This window comes from Hyla sarda, unplaced genomic scaffold, assembly GCF_029499605.1.
Source record: "Hyla sarda isolate aHylSar1 unplaced genomic scaffold, aHylSar1.hap1 scaffold_231, whole genome shotgun sequence".
Taxonomy (NCBI): Eukaryota; Metazoa; Chordata; class Amphibia; order Anura; family Hylidae; genus Hyla; species Hyla sarda.
The window spans coordinates 127,603-152,038 of NW_026608991.1; the positions used below are offsets into that span (position 1 = coordinate 127,603).

The 24,436-nt window shown below is 46.1% G+C and overlaps 11 non-coding genes across 11 annotated transcripts; all 11 read right to left on the reverse strand.

Annotated features, from left to right (window-relative positions):
• Nucleotides 1–546: 546 nt before the first annotated feature.
• On the reverse strand, nt 547–737 carry LOC130322242 (U2 spliceosomal RNA). Its single transcript, XR_008867793.1, has one exon. It is a non-coding gene; the product is annotated as a U2 spliceosomal RNA (small nuclear RNA).
• Nucleotides 738–2,832: 2,095 nt separating this feature from the next.
• On the reverse strand, nt 2,833–3,023 carry LOC130322243 (U2 spliceosomal RNA). The gene has a single exon (XR_008867794.1). It is a non-coding gene; the product is annotated as a U2 spliceosomal RNA (small nuclear RNA).
• Nucleotides 3,024–5,105: 2,082 nt separating this feature from the next.
• LOC130322244 (U2 spliceosomal RNA) lies at nt 5,106–5,296 on the reverse strand. The gene has a single exon (XR_008867795.1). It is a non-coding gene; the product is annotated as a U2 spliceosomal RNA (small nuclear RNA).
• A 2,094-nt stretch (nt 5,297–7,390) lies between these two features.
• Nucleotides 7,391–7,581, reverse strand: LOC130322245 (U2 spliceosomal RNA). The gene has a single exon (XR_008867796.1). It is a non-coding gene; the product is annotated as a U2 spliceosomal RNA (small nuclear RNA).
• A 2,096-nt stretch (nt 7,582–9,677) lies between these two features.
• LOC130322247 (U2 spliceosomal RNA) lies at nt 9,678–9,868 on the reverse strand. The gene has a single exon (XR_008867798.1). It is a non-coding gene; the product is annotated as a U2 spliceosomal RNA (small nuclear RNA).
• A 2,098-nt stretch (nt 9,869–11,966) lies between these two features.
• Nucleotides 11,967–12,157, reverse strand: LOC130322248 (U2 spliceosomal RNA). Its single transcript, XR_008867799.1, has one exon. It is a non-coding gene; the product is annotated as a U2 spliceosomal RNA (small nuclear RNA).
• A 2,098-nt stretch (nt 12,158–14,255) lies between these two features.
• On the reverse strand, nt 14,256–14,446 carry LOC130322250 (U2 spliceosomal RNA). Its single transcript, XR_008867800.1, has one exon. It is a non-coding gene; the product is annotated as a U2 spliceosomal RNA (small nuclear RNA).
• Nucleotides 14,447–16,542: 2,096 nt separating this feature from the next.
• Nucleotides 16,543–16,733, reverse strand: LOC130322251 (U2 spliceosomal RNA). Its single transcript, XR_008867801.1, has one exon. It is a non-coding gene; the product is annotated as a U2 spliceosomal RNA (small nuclear RNA).
• Nucleotides 16,734–18,810: 2,077 nt separating this feature from the next.
• Nucleotides 18,811–19,001, reverse strand: LOC130322252 (U2 spliceosomal RNA). The gene has a single exon (XR_008867802.1). It is a non-coding gene; the product is annotated as a U2 spliceosomal RNA (small nuclear RNA).
• Nucleotides 19,002–21,090: 2,089 nt separating this feature from the next.
• LOC130322157 (U2 spliceosomal RNA) lies at nt 21,091–21,281 on the reverse strand. The gene has a single exon (XR_008867739.1). It is a non-coding gene; the product is annotated as a U2 spliceosomal RNA (small nuclear RNA).
• Nucleotides 21,282–23,365: 2,084 nt separating this feature from the next.
• Nucleotides 23,366–23,556, reverse strand: LOC130322086 (U2 spliceosomal RNA). Its single transcript, XR_008867674.1, has one exon. It is a non-coding gene; the product is annotated as a U2 spliceosomal RNA (small nuclear RNA).
• Nucleotides 23,557–24,436: the final 880 nt, after the last annotated feature.

The following is a 24,436-nucleotide window of genomic DNA, read 5'->3' on the forward strand; positions in this document are numbered from 1 at the left end:
GCCTTTGCAATACCACAGAAGCAATGCATGGTCAATGTACAGCAATGACACACCTGTGTGAACAGCCAGGAGACCCCCCCATGTTATGTTACATAGTTACATAGTTAGTACGGTCGAAAAAAGACATATGTCCATCAAGTTCAACCAGGGAATTAAGGGGTAGGGGTGTGGCGCGATATTGGGGAAGGGATGAGATTTTATATTTCTTCATAAGCATTAATCTTATTTTGTCAATTAGGAACATTCAGCACCCACCCGCTATCAAGGCAGCTGCCTATCATGTCATGCCCTACCTGCACAGGTGTGCTGGCTACTCAAATGATCCAATTAAGGAGGCCATTTAGTCAGCAGCAGCAGAAGTCCTGTGCCTGGACGCTCCAACAGCGGCCAGACACAAGCAGAAGCAGCAGAAGCAGCAGCAGCACCACCTTTTGTTTTTTGGCTGCAGCAGCAGCAGCAGCAGCAAGGCCCACAGGGCTGGCTAGCTGGCTAGCCAGCAAGCAGGTAGCAATGAAAGTAGGAATCTTTCTTTTTAACCCTGTAAGGGGGTGGTGCACTGTACCCGAAGATACTGCCATATCGGGTCAATGCATAGGGCGACGGAAGCAAGCTTCGAAATCGGCCCCCGTTCTCAAAAATCCATTTAATATATGGTCCCCAGATAGGGGACGTATCAGATATTAAACTGATAAGAACAGATACTACACTTGATCTTAGCCAAAAGGCCGAGAAGCGATAACCGTGAAAGGGGCGGGCCCAACAAGGTCCCCTTCATGGGCACTATCACTGCTTGCTGTCAGGGAGGCTGCCAGACAATTTTCCATGCACACTCTGGGCTGGGGGGCAGTCAACCACCAGTACACACAGCAGAACCTAAACCCATACCATTATTGCTAAGCAGCAAGACAGGGGCCCATTGCACTCCCACGGGGCCTTTTTAAATGCAATCCATAACCCGGATTTGCCAGGAACCCTTCTTACTCCTCCTACTTGCATGTGACACTGGGCTTAGGATCTGCATAGGAAACACACACACAAGCACACACCTACCTTTGTTGCCTGCAGATGCCTCCTTGGCTGTCCCCAAACGGTATCAAACCAACACCCACGGGAAGCTGTAAGCATAGAGGACATGCCTGCACCCCATTGGACTTACCTGTGTGGGTTAAATCCGGGTTATTTGACAACCTATGGCGGTGATGGTTCTGCTCAGGCAGAGCAGTGCTGATGCTCCTCATAAAGCTGTCGCTGCTGTGAAGGTTCTAGGTGACATCACAATCCCTATGGTTACATACACAACAAAGCTGGGTTGTTGTTGTTTACACTCTGCAAGGCCTGTGGAAGTGAGTGACATCATAGCACTGTAGTTCTGAGGGTTCTAGATGGATGCAACAATCTCCTGTTGCTTCTATGAAGGCCGTAATAGACGACATCACCAAACAGCTCCATAGTCACATACACAGCAAAGGAGAGATGTTGTTTACACCTAGTGATGTCAGTGGTATTGAGTGACATCACAGCACAGTGCTAAGGCTCCTGGGCCTGGACACAGCAGCGGCTGCAATATCTCAACGGAGAATACGTTTATATATATGTGTGTGTGTGCGCGTATATATATATATATATATATATATATATATATATATATATATATATATATATTTCTCCGCCGAAATCACTTTTAAACCCATTTCCACCTTTTTTTCCCTTCTCTTCCTCTTACTTTTTTTTCACGTTTTTTTACGTTTTTCTCCTTTTCGCCTCTTTTCTGGGCGTATTATTCTTCTTTTTCTTCTTTTTTTTCGTCTAATGCATACCCCATCAGTGCAGCAATGCTTATTCAATACCGCCAGCAGATGGAGACACTGGGGGATAATTTTCTAAGGATTTATACTGATTTTTCCTGTCTGAATTTGTCGCACAGAAAGTTGCAGGCCAAATATGTGTGACATTTCTGCGACTTTAGCTTCTAGAGCATTTTTACAACATTATACATAGGTGCTGAATACATAAAAAGCGACTGTTCAGCGACAGACAAGTCGCATCGGCTGAAAGTAGGCCAGAATGTCAGTCCATGTTGGAGCAGGTTTAGATACAGTCTAAAGCATAGATCTCAAAGTCTGTGCACAGAATTTAGCAAGGGCCTCGCACCTTCTGATGCATCAGGTAGGTGCACTATAGCATAGCCTAACCCTCTGTACTTTGGTCTATATTGATGCGGGACATAGACAGCCAGCTGATGACCAATCCATTAGTGCAATGGATGGCTGGAAGCATTTGTCTTTGCCTTTGCAATACCACAGAAGCAATGCATGGTCAATGTACAGCAATGACACACCTGTGTGAACAGCCAGGAGACCCCCCCCATGTTATGTTACATAGTTACATAGTTAGTACGGTCGAAAAAAGACATATGTCCATCAAGTTCAACCAGGGAATTAAGGGGTAGGGGTGTGGCGCGATATTGGGGAAGGGATGAGATTTTATATTTCTTCATAAGCATTAATCTTATTTTGTCAATTAGGAACATTCAGCACCCACCCGCTATCAAGGCAGCTGCCTATCATGTCATGCCCTACCTGCACAGGTGTGCTGGCTACTCAAATGATCCAATTAAGGAGGCCATTTAGTCAGCAGCAGCAGAAGTCCTGTGCCTGGACGCTCCAACAGCGGCCAGACACAAGCAGAAGCAGCAGAAGCAGCAGCAGCACCACCTTTTGTTTTTTGGCTGCAGCAGCAGCAGCAGCAGCAAGGCCCACAGGGCTGGCTAGCTGGCTAGCCAGCAAGCAGGTAGCAATGAAAGTAGGAATCTTTCTTTTTAACCCTGTAAGGGGGTGGTGCACTGTACCCGAAGATACTGCCATATCGGGTCAATGCATAGGGCGACGGAAGCAAGCTTCGAAATCGGCCCCCGTTCTCAAAAATCCATTTAATATATGGTCCCCAGATAGGGGACGTATCAGATATTAAACTGATAAGAACAGATACTACACTTGATCTTAGCCAAAAGGCCGAGAAGCGATAACCGTGAAAGGGGCGGGCCCAACAAGGTCCCCTTCATGGGCACTATCACTGCTTGCTGTCAGGGAGGCTGCCAGACAATTTTCCATGCACACTCTGGGCTGGGGGGCAGTCAACCACCAGTACACACAGCAGAACCTAAACCCATACCATTATTGCTAAGCAGCAAGACAGGGGCCCATTGCACTCCCACGGGGCCTTTTTAAATGCAATCCATAACCCGGATTTGCCAGGAACCCTTCTTACTCCTCCTACTTGCATGTGACACTGGGCTTAGGATCTGCATAGGAAACACACACACAAGCACACACCTACCTTTGTTGCCTGCAGATGCCTCCTTGGCTGTCCCCAAACGGTATCAAACCAACACCCACGGGAAGCTGTAAGCATAGAGGACATGCCTGCACCCCATTGGACTTACCTGTGTGGGTTAAATCCGGGTTATTTGACAACCTATGGCGGTGATGGTTCTGCTCAGGCAGAGCAGTGCTGATGCTCCTCATAAAGCTGTCGCTGCTGTGAAGGTTCTAGGTGACATCACAATCCCTATGGTTACATACACAACAAAGCTGGGTTGTTGTTGTTTACACTCTGCAAGGCCTGTGGAAGTGAGTGACATCATAGCACTGTAGTTCTGAGGGTTCTAGATGGATGCAACAATCTCCTGTTGCTTCTATGAAGGCCATAATAGACGACATCACCAAACAGCTCCATAGTCACATACACAGCAAAGGAGAGATGTTGTTTACACCTAGTGATGTCAGTGGTATTGAGTGACATCACAGCACAGTGCTAAGGCTCCTGGGCCTGGACACAGCAGCGGCTGCAATATCTCAACGGAGAATACGTTTATATATATGTGTGTGTGTGCGCGTATATATATATATATATATATATATATATATATATTTCTCCGCCGAAATCACTTTTAAACCCATTTCCACCTTTTTTTCCCTTCTCTTCCTCTTACTTTTTTTTCACGTTTTTTTAAGTTTTTCTCCTTTTCGCCTCTTTTCTGGGCGTATTATTCTTCTTTTTCTTCTTTTTTTTCGTCTAATGCATACCCCATCAGTGCAGCAATGCTTATTCAATACCGCCAGCAGATGGAGACACTGGGGGATAATTTTCTAAGGATTTATACTGATTTTTCCTGTCTGAATTTGTCGCACAGAAAGTTGCAGGCCAAATATGTGTGACATTTCTGCGACTTTAGCTTCTAGAGCATTTTTACAACATTATACATAGGTGCTGAATACATAAAAAGCGACTGTTCAGCGACAGACAAGTCGCATCGGCTGAAAGTAGGCCAGAATGTCAGTCCATGTTGGAGCAGGTTTAGATACAGTCTAAAGCATAGATCTCAAAGTCTGTGCACAGAATTTAGCAAGGGCCTCGCACCTTCTGATGCATCAGGTAGGTGCACTATAGCATAGCCTAACCCTCTGTACTTTGGTCTATATTGATGCGGGACATAGACAGCCAGCTGATGACCAATCCATTAGTGCAATGGATGGCTGGAAGCATTTGTCTTTGCCTTTGCAATACCACAGAAGCAATGCATGGTCAATGTACAGCAATGACACACCTGTGTGAACAGCCAGGAGACCCCCCCATGTTATGTTACATAGTTACATAGTTAGTACGGTCGAAAAAAGACATATGTCCATCAAGTTCAACCAGGGAATTAAGGGGTAGGGGTGTGGCGCGATATTGGGGAAGGGATGAGATTTTATATTTCTTCATAAGCATTAATCTTATTTTGTCAATTAGGAACATTCAGCACCCACCCGCTATCAAGGCAGCTGCCTATCATGTCATGCCCTACCTGCACAGGTGTGCTGGCTACTCAAATGATCCAATTAAGGAGGCCATTTAGTCAGCAGCAGCAGAAGTCCTGTGCCTGGACGCTCCAACAGCGGCCAGACACAAGCAGAAGCAGCAGAAGCAGCAGCAGCACCACCTTTTGTTTTTTGGCTGCAGCAGCAGCAGCAGCAGCAGCAGCAAGGCCCACAGGGCTGGCTAGCTGGCTAGCCAGCAAGCAGGTAGCAATGAAAGTAGGAATCTTTCTTTTTAACCCTGTAAGGGGGTGGTGCACTGTACCCGAAGATACTGCCATATCGGGTCAATGCATAGGGCGACGGAAGCAAGCTTCGAAATCGGCCCCCGTTCTCAAAAATCCATTTAATATATGGTCCCCAGATAGGGGACGTATCAGATATTAAACTGATAAGAACAGATACTACACTTGATCTTAGCCAAAAGGCCGAGAAGCGATAACCGTGAAAGGGGCGGGCCCAACAAGGTCCCCTTCATGGGCACTATCACTGCTTGCTGTCAGGGAGGCTGCCAGACAATTTTCCATGCACACTCTGGGCTGGGGGGCAGTCAACCACCAGTACACACAGCAGAACCTAAACCCATACCATTATTGCTAAGCAGCAAGACAGGGGCCCATTGCACTCCCACGGGGCCTTTTTAAATGCAATCCATAACCCGGATTTGCCAGGAACCCTTCTTACTCCTCCTACTTGCATGTGACACTGGGCTTAGGATCTGCATAGGAAACACACACACAAGCACACACCTACCTTTGTTGCCTGCAGATGCCTCCTTGGCTGTCCCCAAACGGTATCAAACCAACACCCACGGGAAGCTGTAAGCATAGAGGACATGCCTGCACCCCATTGGACTTACCTGTGTGGGTTAAATCCGGGTTATTTGACAACCTATGGCGGTGATGGTTCTGCTCAGGCAGAGCAGTGCTGATGCTCCTCATAAAGCTGTCGCTGCTGTGAAGGTTCTAGGTGACATCACAATCCCTATGGTTACATACACAACAAAGCTGGGTTGTTGTTGTTTACACTCTGCAAGGCCTGTGGAAGTGAGTGACATCATAGCACTGTAGTTCTGAGGGTTCTAGATGGATGCAACAATCTCCTGTTGCTTCTATGAAGGCCATAATAGACGACATCACCAAACAGCTCCATAGTCACATACACAGCAAAGGAGAGATGTTGTTTACACCTAGTGATGTCAGTGGTATTGAGTGACATCACAGCACAGTGCTAAGGCTCCTGGGCCTGGACACAGCAGCGGCTGCAGTATCTCAACGGAGAATACGTTTATATATATGTGTGTGTGTGCGCGTATATATATATATATATATATATATATATATATATATATATATATATTTCTCCGCCGAAATCACTTTTAAACCCATTTCCACCTTTTTTTCCCTTCTCTTCCTCTTACTTTTTTTTCACGTTTTTTTACGTTTTTCTCCTTTTCGCCTCTTTTCTGGGCGTATTATTCTTCTTTTTCTTCTTTTTTTTCGTTTAATGCATACCCCATCAGTGCAGCAATGCTTATTCAATACCGCCAGCAGATGGAGACACTGGGGGATAATTTTCTAAGGATTTATACTGATTTTTCCTGTCTGAATTTGTCGCACAGAAAGTTGCAGGCCAAATATGTGTGACATTTCTGCGACTTTAGCTTCTAGAGCATTTTTACAACATTATACATAGGTGCTGAATACATAAAAAGCGACTGTTCAGCGACAGACAAGTCGCATCGGCTGAAAGTAGGCCAGAATGTCAGTCCATGTTGGAGCAGGTTTAGATACAGTCTAAAGCATAGATCTCAAAGTCTGTGCACAGAATTTAGCAAGGGCCTCGCACCTTCTGATGCATCAGGTAGGTGCACTATAGCATAGCCTAACCCTCTGTACTTTGGTCTATATTGATGCGGGACATAGACAGCCAGCTGATGACCAATCCATTAGTGCAATGGATGGCTGGAAGCATTTGTCTTTGCCTTTGCAATACCACAGAAGCAATGCATGGTCAATGTACAGCAATGACACACCTGTGTGAACAGCCAGGAGACCCCCCCATGTTATGTTACATAGTTACATAGTTAGTACGGTCGAAAAAAGACATATGTCCATCAAGTTCAACCAGGGAATTAAGGGGTAGGGGTGTGGCGCGATATTGGGGAAGGGATGAGATTTTATATTTCTTCATAAGCATTAATCTTATTTTGTCAATTAGGAACATTCAGCACCCACCCGCTATCAAGGCAGCTGCCTATCATGTCATGCCCTACCTGCACAGGTGTGCTGGCTACTCAAATGATCCAATTAAGGAGGCCATTTAGTCAGCAGCAGCAGAAGTCCTGTGCCTGGACGCTCCAACAGCGGCCAGACACAAGCAGAAGCAGCAGAAGCAGCAGCAGCACCACCTTTTGTTTTTTGGCTGCAGCAGCAGCAGCAGCAGCAGCAGCAAGGCCCACAGGGCTGGCTAGCTGGCTAGCCAGCAAGCAGGTAGCAATGAAAGTAGGAATCTTTCTTTTTAACCCTGTAAGGGGGTGGTGCACTGTACCCGAAGATACTGCCATATCGGGTCAATGCATAGGGCGACGGAAGCAAGCTTCGAAATCGGCCCCCGTTCTCAAAAATCCATTTAATATATGGTCCCCAGATAGGGGACGTATCAGATATTAAACTGATAAGAACAGATACTACACTTGATCTTAGCCAAAAGGCCGAGAAGCGATAACCGTGAAAGGGGCGGGCCCAACAAGGTCCCCTTCATGGGCACTATCACTGCTTGCTGTCAGGGAGGCTGCCAGACAATTTTCCATGCACACTCTGGGCTGGGGGGCAGTCAACCACCAGTACACACAGCAGAACCTAAACCCATACCATTATTGCTAAGCAGCAAGACAGGGGCCCATTGCACTCCCACGGGGCCTTTTTAAATGCAATCCATAACCCGGATTTGCCAGGAACCCTTCTTACTCCTCCTACTTGCATGTGACACTGGGCTTAGGATCTGCATAGGAAACACACACACAAGCACACACCTACCTTTGTTGCCTGCAGATGCCTCCTTGGCTGTCCCCAAACGGTATCAAACCAACACCCACGGGAAGCTGTAAGCATAGAGGACATGCCTGCACCCCATTGGACTTACCTGTGTGGGTTAAATCCGGGTTATTTGACAACCTATGGCGGTGATGGTTCTGCTCAGGCAGAGCAGTGCTGATGCTCCTCATAAAGCTGTCGCTGCTGTGAAGGTTCTAGGTGACATCACAATCCCTATGGTTACATACACAACAAAGCTGGGTTGTTGTTGTTTACACTCTGCAAGGCCTGTGGAAGTGAGTGACATCATAGCACTGTAGTTCTGAGGGTTCTAGATGGATGCAACAATCTCCTGTTGCTTCTATGAAGGCCATAATAGACGACATCACCAAACAGCTCCATAGTCACATACACAGCAAAGGAGAGATGTTGTTTACACCTAGTGATGTCAGTGGTATTGAGTGACATCACAGCACAGTGCTAAGGCTCCTGGGCCTGGACACAGCAGCGGCTGCAATATCTCAACGGAGAATACGTTTATATATATGTGTGTGTGTGCGCGTATATATATATATATATATATATATATATATATATATATATATATATATATATTTCTCCGCCGAAATCACTTTTAAACCCATTTCCACCTTTTTTTCCCTTCTCTTCCTCTTACTTTTTTTTCACGTTTTTTTACGTTTTTCTCCTTTTCGCCTCTTTTCTGGGCGTATTATTCTTCTTTTTCTTCTTTTTTTTCGTCTAATGCATACCCCATCAGTGCAGCAATGCTTATTCAATACCGCCAGCAGATGGAGACACTGGGGGATAATTTTCTAAGGATTTATACTGATTTTTCCTGTCTGAATTTGTCGCACAGAAAGTTGCAGGCCAAATATGTGTGACATTTCTGCGACTTTAGCTTCTAGAGCATTTTTACAACATTATACATAGGTGCTGAATACATAAAAAGCGACTGTTCAGCGACAGACAAGTCGCATCGGCTGAAAGTAGGCCAGAATGTCAGTCCATGTTGGAGCAGGTTTAGATACAGTCTAAAGCATAGATCTCAAAGTCTGTGTGCACAGAATTTAGCAAGGGCCTCGCACCTTCTGATGCATCAGGTAGGTGCACTATAGCATAGCCTAACCCTCTGTACTTTGGTCTATATTGATGCGGGACATAGACAGCCAGCTGATGACCAATCCATTAGTGCAATGGATGGCTGGAAGCATTTGTCTTTGCCTTTGCAATACCACAGAAGCAATGCATGGTCAATGTACAGCAATGACACACCTGTGTGAACAGCCAGGAGACCCCCCCATGTTATGTTACATAGTTACATAGTTAGTACGGTCGAAAAAAGACATATGTCCATCAAGTTCAACCAGGGAATTAAGGGGTAGGGGTGTGGCGCGATATTGGGGAAGGGATGAGATTTTATATTTCTTCATAAGCATTAATCTTATTTTGTCAATTAGGAACATTCAGCACCCACCCGCTATCAAGGCAGCTGCCTATCATGTCATGCCCTACCTGCACAGGTGTGCTGGCTACTCAAATGATCCAATTAAGGAGGCCATTTAGTCAGCAGCAGCAGAAGTCCTGTGCCTGGACGCTCCAACAGCGGCCAGACACAAGCAGAAGCAGCAGAAGCAGCAGCAGCACCACCTTTTGTTTTTTGGCTGCAGCAGCAGCAGCAGCAGCAAGGCCCACAGGGCTGGCTAGCTGGCTAGCCAGCAAGCAGGTAGCAATGAAAGTAGGAATCTTTCTTTTTAACCCTGTAAGGGGGTGGTGCACTGTACCCGAAGATACTGCCATATCGGGTCAATGCATAGGGCGACGGAAGCAAGCTTCGAAATCGGCCCCCGTTCTCAAAAATCCATTTAATATATGGTCCCCAGATAGGGGACGTATCAGATATTAAACTGATAAGAACAGATACTACACTTGATCTTAGCCAAAAGGCCGAGAAGCGATAACCGTGAAAGGGGCGGGCCCAACAAGGTCCCCTTCATGGGCACTATCACTGCTTGCTGTCAGGGAGGCTGCCAGACAATTTTCCATGCACACTCTGGGCTGGGGGGCAGTCAACCACCAGTACACACAGCAGAACCTAAACCCATACCATTATTGCTAAGCAGCAAGACAGGGGCCCATTGCACTCCCACGGGGCCTTTTTAAATGCAATCCATAACCCGGATTTGCCAGGAACCCTTCTTACTCCTCCTACTTGCATGTGACACTGGGCTTAGGATCTGCATAGGAAACACACACACAAGCACACACCTACCTTTGTTGCCTGCAGATGCCTCCTTGGCTGTCCCCAAACGGTATCAAACCAACACCCACGGGAAGCTGTAAGCATAGAGGACATGCCTGCACCCCATTGGACTTACCTGTGTGGGTTAAATCCGGGTTATTTGACAACCTATGGCGGTGATGGTTCTGCTCAGGCAGAGCAGTGCTGATGCTCCTCATAAAGCTGTCGCTGCTGTGAAGGTTCTAGGTGACATCACAATCCCTATGGTTACATACACAACAAAGCTGGGTTGTTGTTGTTTACACTCTGCAAGGCCTGTGGAAGTGAGTGACATCATAGCACTGTAGTTCTGAGGGTTCTAGATGGATGCAACAATCTCCTGTTGCTTCTATGAAGGCCATAATAGACGACATCACCAAACAGCTCCATAGTCACATACACAGCAAAGGAGAGATGTTGTTTACACCTAGTGATGTCAGTGGTATTGAGTGACATCACAGCACAGTGCTAAGGCTCCTGGGCCTGGACACAGCAGCGGCTGCAGTATCTCAACGGAGAATACGTTTATATATATGTGTGTGTGTGCGCGTATATATATATATATATATATATATATATATATATATATATATATATATATTTCTCCGCCGAAATCACTTTTAAACCCATTTCCACCTTTTTTTCCCTTCTCTTCCTCTTACTTTTTTTTCACGTTTTTTTACGTTTTTCTCCTTTTCGCCTCTTTTCTGGGCGTATTATTCTTCTTTTTCTTCTTTTTTTTCGTTTAATGCATACCCCATCAGTGCAGCAATGCTTATTCAATACCGCCAGCAGATGGAGACACTGGGGGATAATTTTCTAAGGATTTATACTGATTTTTCCTGTCTGAATTTGTCGCACAGAAAGTTGCAGGCCAAATATGTGTGACATTTCTGCGACTTTAGCTTCTAGAGCATTTTTACAACATTATACATAGGTGCTGAATACATAAAAAGCGACTGTTCAGCGACAGACAAGTCGCATCGGCTGAAAGTAGGCCAGAATGTCAGTCCATGTTGGAGCAGGTTTAGATACAGTCTAAAGCATAGATCTCAAAGTCTGTGCACAGAATTTAGCAAGGGCCTCGCACCTTCTGATGCATCAGGTAGGTGCACTATAGCATAGCCTAACCCTCTGTACTTTGGTCTATATTGATGCGGGACATAGACAGCCAGCTGATGACCAATCCATTAGTGCAATGGATGGCTGGAAGCATTTGTCTTTGCCTTTGCAATACCACAGAAGCAATGCATGGTCAATGTACAGCAATGACACACCTGTGTGAACAGCCAGGAGACCCCCCCATGTTATGTTACATAGTTACATAGTTAGTACGGTCGAAAAAAGACATATGTCCATCAAGTTCAACCAGGGAATTAAGGGGTAGGGGTGTGGCGCGATATTGGGGAAGGGATGAGATTTTATATTTCTTCATAAGCATTAATCTTATTTTGTCAATTAGGAACATTCAGCACCCACCCGCTATCAAGGCAGCTGCCTATCATGTCATGCCCTACCTGCACAGGTGTGCTGGCTACTCAAATGATCCAATTAAGGAGGCCATTTAGTCAGCAGCAGCAGAAGTCCTGTGCCTGGACGCTCCAACAGCGGCCAGACACAAGCAGAAGCAGCAGAAGCAGCAGCAGCACCACCTTTTGTTTTTTGGCTGCAGCAGCAGCAGCAGCAGCAGCAGCAAGGCCCACAGGGCTGGCTAGCTGGCTAGCCAGCAAGCAGGTAGCAATGAAAGTAGGAATCTTTCTTTTTAACCCTGTAAGGGGGTGGTGCACTGTACCCGAAGATACTGCCATATCGGGTCAATGCATAGGGCGACGGAAGCAAGCTTCGAAATCGGCCCCCGTTCTCAAAAATCCATTTAATATATGGTCCCCAGATAGGGGACGTATCAGATATTAAACTGATAAGAACAGATACTACACTTGATCTTAGCCAAAAGGCCGAGAAGCGATAACCGTGAAAGGGGCGGGCCCAACAAGGTCCCCTTCATGGGCACTATCACTGCTTGCTGTCAGGGAGGCTGCCAGACAATTTTCCATGCACACTCTGGGCTGGGGGGCAGTCAACCACCAGTACACACAGCAGAACCTAAACCCATACCATTATTGCTAAGCAGCAAGACAGGGGCCCATTGCACTCCCACGGGGCCTTTTTAAATGCAATCCATAACCCGGATTTGCCAGGAACCCTTCTTACTCCTCCTACTTGCATGTGACACTGGGCTTAGGATCTGCATAGGAAACACACACACAAGCACACACCTACCTTTGTTGCCTGCAGATGCCTCCTTGGCTGTCCCCAAACGGTATCAAACCAACACCCACGGGAAGCTGTAAGCATAGAGGACATGCCTGCACCCCATTGGACTTACCTGTGTGGGTTAAATCCGGGTTATTTGACAACCTATGGCGGTGATGGTTCTGCTCAGGCAGAGCAGTGCTGATGCTCCTCATAAAGCTGTCGCTGCTGTGAAGGTTCTAGGTGACATCACAATCCCTATGGTTACATACACAACAAAGCTGGGTTGTTGTTGTTTACACTCTGCAAGGCCTGTGGAAGTGAGTGACATCATAGCACTGTAGTTCTGAGGGTTCTAGATGGATGCAACAATCTCCTGTTGCTTCTATGAAGGCCATAATAGACGACATCACCAAACAGCTCCATAGTCACATACACAGCAAAGGAGAGATGTTGTTTACACCTAGTGATGTCAGTGGTATTGAGTGACATCACAGCACAGTGCTAAGGCTCCTGGGCCTGGACACAGCAGCGGCTGCAATATCTCAACGGAGAATACGTTTATATATATGTGTGTGTGTGCGCGTATATATATATATATATATATATATATATATATATATATATATATATATATTCTCCGCCGAAATCACTTTTAAACCCATTTCCACCTTTTTTTCCCTTCTCTTCCTCTTACTTTTTTTTTCACGTTTTTTTACGTTTTTCTCCTTTTCGCCTCTTTTCTGGGCGTATTATTCTTCTTTTTCTTCTTTTTTTTCGTCTAATGCATACCCCATCAGTGCAGCAATGCTTATTCAATACCGCCAGCAGATGGAGACACTGGGGGATAATTTTCTAAGGATTTATACTGATTTTTCCTGTCTGAATTTGTCGCACAGAAAGTTGCAGGCCAAATATGTGTGACATTTCTGCGACTTTAGCTTCTAGAGCATTTTTACAACATTATACATAGGTGCTGAATACATAAAAAGCGACTGTTCAGCGACAGACAAGTCGCATCGGCTGAAAGTAGGCCAGAATGTCAGTCCATGTTGGAGCAGGTTTAGATACAGTCTAAAGCATAGATCTCAAAGTCTGTGCACAGAATTTAGCAAGGGCCTCGCACCTTCTGATGCATCAGGTAGGTGCACTATAGCATAGCCTAACCCTCTGTACTTTGGTCTATATTGATGCGGGACATAGACAGCCAGCTGATGACCAATCCATTAGTGCAATGGATGGCTGGAAGCATTTGTCTTTGCCTTTGCAATACCACAGAAGCAATGCATGGTCAATGTACAGCAATGACACACCTGTGTGAACAGCCAGGAGACCCCCCCATGTTATGTTACATAGTTACATAGTTAGTACGGTCGAAAAAAGACATATGTCCATCAAGTTCAACCAGGGAATTAAGGGGTAGGGGTGTGGCGCGATATTGGGGAAGGGATGAGATTTTATATTTCTTCATAAGCATTAATCTTATTTTGTCAATTAGGAACATTCAGCACCCACCCGCTATCAAGGCAGCTGCCTATCATGTCATGCCCTACCTGCACAGGTGTGCTGGCTACTCAAATGATCCAATTAAGGAGGCCATTTAGTCAGCAGCAGCAGAAGTCCTGTGCCTGGACGCTCCAACAGCGGCCAGACACAAGCAGAAGCAGCAGAAGCAGCAGCAGCACCACCTTTTGTTTTTTGGCTGCAGCAGCAGCAGCAGCAGCAGCAGCAAGGCCCACAGGGCTGGCTAGCTGGCTAGCCAGCAAGCAGGTAGCAATGAAAGTAGGAATCTTTCTTTTTAACCCTGTAAGGGGGTGGTGCACTGTACCCGAAGATACTGCCATATCGGGTCAATGCATAGGGCGACGGAAGCAAGCTTCGAAATCGGCCCCCGTTCTCAAAAATCCATTTAATATATGGTCCCCAGATAGGGGACGTATCAGATATTAAACTGATAAGAACAGATACTACACTTGATCTTAGCCAAAAGGCCGAGAAGCGATAACCGTGAAAGGGGCGGGCCCAACAAGGTCCCCTTCATGGGCACTATCACTGCTTGCTGTCAGGGAGGCTGCCAGACAATTTTCCATGCACACTCTGGGCTGGGGGGCAGTCAACCACCAGTACACACAGCAGAACCTAAACCCATACCATTATTGCTAAGCAGCAAGACAGGGGCCCATTGCACTCCCACGGGGCCTTTTTAAATGCAATCCATAACCCGGATTTGCCAGGAACCCTTCTTACTCCTCCTACTTGCATGTGACACTGGGCTTAGGATCTGCATAGGAAACACACACACAAGCACACACCTACCTTTGTTGCCTGCAGATGCCTCCTTGGCTGTCCCCAAACGGTATCAAACCAACACCCACGGGAAGCTGTAAGCATAGAGGACATGCCTGCACCCCATTGGACTTACCTGTGTGGGTTAAATCCGGGTTATTTGACAACCTATGGCGGTGATGGTTCTGCTCAGGCAGAGCAGTGCTGATGCTCCTCATAAAGCTGTCGCTGCTGTGAAGGTTCTAGGTGACATCACAATCCCTATGGTTACATACACAACAAAGCTGGGTTGTTGTTGTTTACACTCTGCAAGGCCTGTGGAAGTGAGTGACATCATAGCACTGTAGTTCTGAGGGTTCTAGATGGATGCAACAATCTCCTGTTGCTTCTATGAAGGCCATAATAGACGACATCACCAAACAGCTCCATAGTCACATACACAGCAAAGGAGAGATGTTGTTTACACCTAGTGATGTCAGTGGTATTGAGTGACATCACAGCACAGTGCTAAGGCTCCTGGGCCTGGACACAGCAGCGGCTGCAATATCTCAACGGAGAATACGTTTATATATATGTGTGTGTGTGCGCGTATATATATATATATATATATATATATATATATATATATATATATATATATATATATATCTCCGCCGAAATCACTTTTAAACCCATTTCCACCTTTTTTTCCCTTCTCTTCCTCTTACTTTTTTTTCACGTTTTTTTACGTTTTTCTCCTTTTCGCCTCTTTTCTGGGCGTATTATTCTTCTTTTTCTTCTTTTTTTTCGTCTAATGCATACCCCATCAGTGCAGCAATGCTTATTCAATACCGCCAGCAGATGGAGACACTGGGGGATAATTTTCTAAGGATTTATACTGATTTTTCCTGTCTGAATTTGTCGCACAGAAAGTTGCAGGCCAAATATGTGTGACATTTCTGCGACTTTAGCTTCTAGAGCATTTTTACAACATTATACATAGGTGCTGAATACATAAAAAGCGACTGTTCAGCGACAGACAAGTCGCATCGGCTGAAAGTAGGCCAGAATGTCAGTCCATGTTGGAGCAGGTTTAGATACAGTCTAAAGCATAGATCTCAAAGTCTGTGCACAGAATTTAGCAAGGGCCTCGCACCTTCTGATGCATCAGGTAGGTGCACTATAGCATAGCCTAACCCTCTGTACTTTGGTCTATATTGATGCGGGACATAGACAGCCAGCTGATGACCAATCCATTAGTGCAATGGATGGCTGGAAGCATTTGTCTTTGCCTTTGCAATACCACAGAAGCAATGCATGGTCAATGTACAGCAATGACACACCTGTGTGAACAGCCAGGAGACCCCCCCATGTTATGTTACATAGTTACATAGTTAGTACGGTCGAAAAAAGACATATGTCCATCAAGTTCAACCAGGGAATTAAGGGGTAGGGGTGTGGCGCGATATTGGGGAAGGGAAGATTTTATATTTCTTCATAAGCATTAATCTTATTTTGTCAATTAGGAACATTCAGCACCCACCCGCTATCAAGGCAGCTGCCTATCATGTCATGCCCTACCTGCACAGGTGTGCTGGCTACTCAAATGATCCAATTAAGGAGGCCATTTAGTCAGCAGCAGCAGAAGTCCTGTGCCTGGACGCTCCAACAGCGGCCAGACACAAGCAGAAGCAGCAGAAGCAGCAGCAGCACCACCTTTTGTTTTTTGGCTGCAGCAGCAGCAGCAGCAGCAAGGCCCACAGGGCTGGCTAGCTGGCTAGCCAGCAAGCAGGTAGCAATGAAAGTAGGAATCTTTCTTTTTAACCCTGTAAGGGGGTGGTGCACTGTACCCGAAGATACTGCCATATCGGGTCAATGCATAGGGCGACGGAAGCAAGCTTCGAAATCGGCCCCCGTTCTCAAAAATCCATTTAATATATGGTCCCCAGATAGGGGACGTATCAGATATTAAACTGATAAGAACAGATACTACACTTGATCTTAGCCAAAAGGCCGAGAAGCGATAACCGTGAAAGGGGCGGGCCCAACAAGGTCCCCTTCATGGGCACTATCACTGCTTGCTGTCAGGGAGGCTGCCAGACAATTTTCCATGCACACTCTGGGCTGGGGGGCAGTCAACCACCAGTACACACAGCAGAACCTAAACCCATACCATTATTGCTAAGCAGCAAGACAGGGGCCCATTGCACTCCCACGGGGCCTTTTTAAATGCAATCCATAACCCGGATTTGCCAGGAACCCTTCTTACTCCTCCTACTTGCATGTGACACTGGGCTTAGGATCTGCATAGGAAACACACACACAAGCACACACCTACCTTTGTTGCCTGCAGATGCCTCCTTGGCTGTCCCCAAACGGTATCAAACCAACACCCACGGGAAGCTGTAAGCATAGAGGACATGCCTGCACCCCATTGGACTTACCTGTGTGGGTTAAATCCGGGTTATTTGACAACCTATGGCGGTGATGGTTCTGCTCAGGCAGAGCAGTGCTGATGCTCCTCATAAAGCTGTCGCTGCTGTGAAGGTTCTAGGTGACATCACAATCCCTATGGTTACATACACAACAAAGCTGGGTTGTTGTTGTTTACACTCTGCAAGGCCTGTGGAAGTGAGTGACATCATAGCACTGTAGTTCTGAGGGTTCTAGATGGATGCAACAATCTCCTGTTGCTTCTATGAAGGCCATAATAGACGACATCACCAAACAGCTCCATAGTCACATACACAGCAAAGGAGAGATGTTGTTTACACCTAGTGATGTCAGTGGTATTGAGTGACATCACAGCACAGTGCTAAGGCTCCTGGGCCTGGACACAGCAGCGGCTGCAATATCTCAACGGAGAATACGTTTATATATATGTGTGTGTGTGCGCGTATATATATATATATATATATATATATATATATATATATATATTTCTCCGCCGAAATCACTTTTAAACCCATTTCCACCTTTTTTTCCCTTCTCTTCCTCTTACTTTTTTTTCACGTTTTTTTACGTTTTTCTCCTTTTCGCCTCTTTTCTGGGCGTATTATTCTTCTTTTTCTTCTTTTTTTTCGTCTAATGCATACCCCATCAGTGCAGCAATGCTTATTCAATACCGCCAGCAGATGGAGACACTGGGGGATAATTTTCTAAGGATTTATACAGATTTTTCCTGTCTGAATTTGTCGCACAGAAAGTTGCAGGCCAAATATGTGTGACATTTCTGCGACTTTAGCTTCTAGAGCATTTTTACAACATTATACATAGGTGCTGAATACATAAAAAGCGACTGTTCAGCGACAGACAAGTCGCATCGGCTGAAAGTAGGCCAGAATGTCAGTCCATGTTGGAGCAGGTTTAGATACAGTCTAAAGCATAGATCTCAAAGTCTGTGCACAGAATTTAGCAAGGGCCTCGCACCTTCTGATGCATCAGGTAGGTGCACTATAGCATAGCCTAACCCTCTGTACTTTGGTCTATATTGATGCGGGACATAGACAGCCAGCTGATGACCAATCCATTAGTGCAATGGATGGCTGGAAGCATTTGTCTTTGCCTTTGCAATACCACAGAAGCAATGCATGGTCAATGTACAGCAATGACACACCTGTGTGAACAGCCAGGAGACCCCCCATGTTATGTTACATAGTTACATAGTTAGTACGGTCGAAAAAAGACATATGTCCATCAAGTTCAACCAGGGAATTAAGGGGTAGGGGTGTGGCGCGATATTGGGGAAGGGATGAGATTTTATATTTCTTCATAAGCATTAATCTTATTTTGTCAATTAGGAACATTCAGCACCCACCCGCTATCAAGGCAGCTGCCTATCATGTCATGCCCTACCTGCACAGGTGTGCTGGCTACTCAAATGATCCAATTAAGGAGGCCATTTAGTCAGCAGCAGCAGAAGTCCTGTGCCTGGACGCTCCAACAGCGGCCAGACACAAGCAGAAGCAGCAGAAGCAGCAGCAGCACCACCTTTTGTTTTTTGGCTGCAGCAGCAGCAGCAAGGCCCACAGGGCTGGCTAGCTGGCTAGCCAGCAAGCAGGTAGCAATGAAAGTAGGAATCTTTCTTTTTAACCCTGTAAGGGGGTGGTGCACTGTACCCGAAGATACTGCCATATCGGGTCAATGCATAGGGCGACGGAAGCAAGCTTCGAAATCGGCCCCCGTTCTCAAAAATCCATTTAATATATGGTCCCCAGATAGGGGACGTATCAGATATTAAACTGATAAGAACAGATACTACACTTGATCTTAGCCAAAAGGCCGAGAAGCGATAACCGTGAAAGGGGCGGGCCCAACAAGGTCCCCTTCATGGGCACTATCACTGCTTGCTGTCAGGGAGGCTGCCAGACAATTTTCCATGCACACTCTGGGCTGGGGGGCAGTCAACCACCAGTACACACAGCAGAACCTAAACCCATACCATTATTGCTAAGCAGCAAGACAGGGGCCCATTGCACTCCCACGGGGCCTTTTTAAATGCAATCCATAACCCGGATTTGCCAGGAACCCTTCTTACTCCTCCTACTTGCATGTGACACTGGGCTTAGGATCTGCATAGGAAACACACACACAAGCACACACCTACCTTTGTTGCCTGCAGATGCCTCCTTGGCTGTCCCCAAACGGTATCAAACCAACACCCACGGGAAGCTGTAAGCATAGAGGACATGCCTGCACCCCATTGGACTTACCTGTGTGGGTTAAATCCGGGTTATTTGACAACCTATGGCGGTGATGGTTCTGCTCAGGCAGAGCAGTGCTGATGCTCCTCATAAAGCTGTCGCTGCTGTGAAGGTTCTAGGTGACATCACAATCCCTATGGTTACATACACAACAAAGCTGGGTTGTTGTTGTTTACACTCTGCAAGGCCTGTGGAAGTGAGTGACATCATAGCACTGTAGTTCTGAGGGTTCTAGATGGATGCAACAATCTCCTGTTGCTTCTATGAAGGCCATAATAGACGACATCACCAAACAGCTCCATAGTCACATACACAGCAAAGGAGAGATGTTGTTTACACCTAGTGATGTCAGTGGTATTGAGTGACATCACAGCACAGTGCTAAGGCTCCTGGGCCTGGACACAGCAGCGGCTGCAATATCTCAACGGAGAATACGTTTATATATATGTGTGTGTGTGCGCGTATATATATATATATATATATATATATATATATATATATATATATTTCTCCGCCGAAATCACTTTTAAACCCATTTCCACCTTTTTTTCCCTTCTCTTCCTCTTACTTTTTTTTCACGTTTTTTTACGTTTTTCTCCTTTTCGCCTCTTTTCTGGGCGTATTATTCTTCTTTTTCTTCTTTTTTTTCGTCTAATGCATACCCCATCAGTGCAGCAATGCTTATTCAATACCGCCAGCAGATGGAGACACTGGGGGATAATTTTCTAAGGATTTATACTGATTTTTCCTGTCTGAATTTGTCGCACAGAAAGTTGCAGGCCAAATATGTGTGACATTTCTGCGACTTTAGCTTCTAGAGCATTTTTACAACATTATACATAGGTGCTGAATACATAAAAAGCGACTGTTCAGCGACAGACAAGTCGCATCGGCTGAAAGTAGGCCAGAATGTCAGTCCATGTTGGAGCAGGTTTAGATACAGTCTAAAGCATAGATCTCAAAGTCTGTGCACAGAATTTAGCAAGGGCCTCGCACCTTCTGATGCATCAGGTAGGTGCACTATAGCATAGCCTAACCCTCTGTACTTTGGTCTATATTGATGCGGGACATAGACAGCCAGCTGATGACCAATCCATTAGTGCAATGGATGGCTGGAAGCATTTGTCTTTGCCTTTGCAATACCACAGAAGCAATGCATGGTCAATGTACAGCAATGACACACCTGTGTGAACAGCCAGGAGACCCCCCCATGTTATGTTACATAGTTACATAGTTAGTACGGTCGAAAAAAGACATATGTCCATCAAGTTCAACCAGGGAATTAAGGGGTAGGGGTGTGGCGCGATATTGGGGAAGGGATGAGATTTTATATTTCTTCATAAGCATTAATCTTATTTTGTCAATTAGGAACATTCAGCACCCACCCGCTATCAAGGCAGCTGCCTATCATGTCATGCCCTACCTGCACAGGTGTGCTGGCTACTCAAATGATCCAATTAAGGAGGCCATTTAGTCAGCAGCAGCAGAAGTCCTGTGCCTGGACGCTCCAACAGCGGCCAGACACAAGCAGAAGCAGCAGAAGCAGCAGCAGCACCACCTTTTGTTTTTTGGCTGCAGCAGCAGCAGCAGCAGCAGCAAGGCCCACAGGGCTGGCTAGCTGGCTAGCCAGCAAGCAGGTAGCAATGAAAGTAGGAATCTTTCTTTTTAACCCTGTAAGGGGGTGGTGCACTGTACCCGAAGATACTGCCATAACGGGTCAATGCATAGGGCGACGGAAGCAAGCTTCGAAATCGGCCCCCGTTCTCAAAAATCCATTTAATATATGGTCCCCAGATAGGGGACGTATCAGATATTAAACTGATAAGAACAGATACTACACTTGATCTTAGCCAAAAGGCCGAGAAGCGATAACCGTGAAAGGGGCGGGCCCAACAAGGTCCCCTTCATGGGCACTATCACTGCTTGCTGTCAGGGAGGCTGCCAGACAATTTTCCATGCACACTCTGGGCTGGGGGGCAGTCAACCACCAGTACACACAGCAGAACCTAAACCCATACCATTATTGCTAAGCAGCAAGACAGGGGCCCATTGCACTCCCACGGGGCCTTTTTAAATGCAATCCATAACCCGGATTTGCCAGGAACCCTTCTTACTCCTCCTACTTGCATGTGACACTGGGCTTAGGATCTGCATAGGAAACACACACACAAGCACACACCTACCTTTGTTGCCTGCAGATGCCTCCTTGGCTGTCCCCAAACGGTATCAAACCAACACCCACGGGAAGCTGTAAGCATAGAGGACATGCCTGCACCCCATTGGACTTACCTGTGTGGGTTAAATCCGGGTTATTTGACAACCTATGGCGGTGATGGTTCTGCTCAGGCAGAGCAGTGCTGATGCTCCTCATAAAGCTGTCGCTGCTGTGAAGGTTCTAGGTGACATCACAATCCCTATGGTTACATACACAACAAAGCTGGGTTGTTGTTGTTTACACTCTGCAAGGCCTGTGGAAGTGAGTGACATCATAGCACTGTAGTTCTGAGGGTTCTAGATGGATGCAACAATCTCCTGTTGCTTCTATGAAGGCCATAATAGACGACATCACCAAACAGCTCCATAGTCACATACACAGCAAAGGAGAGATGTTGTTTACACCTAGTGATGTCAGTGGTATTGAGTGACATCACAGCACAGTGCTAAGGCTCCTGGGCCTGGACACAGCAGCGGCTGCAATATCTCAACGGAGAATACGTTTATATATATGTGTGTGTGTGCGCATATATATATATATATATATATATATATATATATATATATATATTTCTCCGCCGAAATCACTTTTAAACCCATTTCCACCTTTTTTTCCCTTCTCTTCCTCTTACTTTTTTTTCACGTTTTTTTACGTTTTTCTCCTTTTCGCCTCTTTTCTGGGCGTATTATTCTTCTTTTTCTTCTTTTTTTTCGTCTAATGCATACCCCATCAGTGCAGCAATGCTTATTCAATACCGCCAGCAGATGGAGACACTGGGGGATAATTTTCTAAGGATTTATACTGATTTTTCCTGTCTGAATTTGTCGCACAGAAAGTTGCAGGCCAAATATGTGTGACATTTCTGCGACTTTAGCTTCTAGAGCATTTTTACAACATTATACATAGGTGCTGAATACATAAAAAGCGACTGTTCAGCGACAGACAAGTCGCATCGGCTGAAAGTAGGCCAGAATGTCAGTCCATGTTGGAGCAGGTTTAGATACAGTCTAAAGCATAGATCTCAAAGTCTGTGCACAGAATTTAGCAAGGGCCTCGCACCTTCTGATGCATCAGGTAGGTGCACTATAGCATAGCCTAACCCTCTGTACTTTGGTCTATATTGATGCGGGACATAGACAGCCAGCTGATGACCAATCCATTAGTGCAATGGATGGCTGGAAGCATTTGTCTTTGCCTTTGCAATACCACAGAAGCAATGCATGGTCAATGTACAGCAATGACACACCTGTGTGAACAGCCAGGAGACCCCCCCATGTTATGTTACATAGTTACATAGTTAGTACGGTCGAAAAAAGACATATGTCCATCAAGTTCAACCAGGGAATTAAGGGGTAGGGGTGTGGCGCGATATTGGGGAAGGGATGAGATTTTATATTTCTTCATAAGCATTAATCTTATTTTGTCAATTAGGAACATTCAGCACCCACCCGCTATCAAGGCAGCTGCCTATCATGTCATGCCCTACCTGCACAGGTGTGCTGGCTACTCAAATGATCCAATTAAGGAGGCCATTTAGTCAGCAGCAGCAGAAGTCCTGTGCCTGGACGCTCCAACAGCGGCCAGACACAAGCAGAAGCAGCAGAAGCAGCAGCAGCACCACCTTTTGTTTTTTGGCTGCAGCAGCAGCAGCAGCAGCAAGGCCCACAGGGCTGGCTAGCTGGCTAGCCAGCAAGCAGGTAGCAATGAAAGTAGGAATCTTTCTTTTTAACCCTGTAAGGGGGTGGTGCACTGTACCCGAAGATACTGCCATATCGGGTCAATGCATAGGGCGACGGAAGCAAGCTTCGAAATCGGCCCCCGTTCTCAAAAATCCATTTAATATATGGTCCCCAGATAGGGGACGTATCAGATATTAAACTGATAAGAACAGATACTACACTTGATCTTAGCCAAAAGGCCGAGAAGCGATAACCGTGAAAGGGGCGGGCCCAACAAGGTCCCCTTCATGGGCACTATCACTGCTTGCTGTCAGGGAGGCTGCCAGACAATTTTCCATGCACACTCTGGGCTGGGGGGCAGTCAACCACCAGTACACACAGCAGAACCTAAACCCATACCATTATTGCTAAGCAGCAAGACAGGGGCCCATTGCACTCCCACGGGGCCTTTTTAAATGCAATCCATAACCCGGATTTGCCAGGAACCCTTCTTACTCCTCCTACTTGCATGTGACACTGGGCTTAGGATCTGCATAGGAAACACACACACAAGCACACACCTACCTTTGTTGCCTGCAGATGCCTCCTTGGCTGTCCCCAAACGGTATCAAACCAACACCCACGGGAAGCTGTAAGCATAGAGGACATGCCTGCACCCCATTGGACTTACCTGTGTGGGTTAAATCCGGGTTATTTGACAACCTATGGCGGTGATGGTTCTGCTCAGGCAGAGCAGTGCTGATGCTCCTCATAAAGCTGTCGCTGCTGTGAAGGTTCTAGGTGACATCACAATCCCTATGGTTACATACACAACAAAGCTGGGTTGTTGTTGTTTACACTCTGCAAGGCCTGTGGAAGTGAGTGACATCATAGCACTGTAGTTCTGAGGGTTCTAGATGGATGCAACAATCTCCTGTTGCTTCTATGAAGGCCATAATAGACGACATCACCAAACAGCTCCATAGTCACATACACAGCAAAGGAGAGATGTTGTTTACACCTAGTGATGTCAGTGGTATTAAGTGACATCACAGCACAGTGCTAAGGCTCCTGGGCCTGGACACAGCAGCGGCTGCAATATCTCAACGGAGAATACGTTTATATATATGTGTGTGTGTGCGCGTATATATA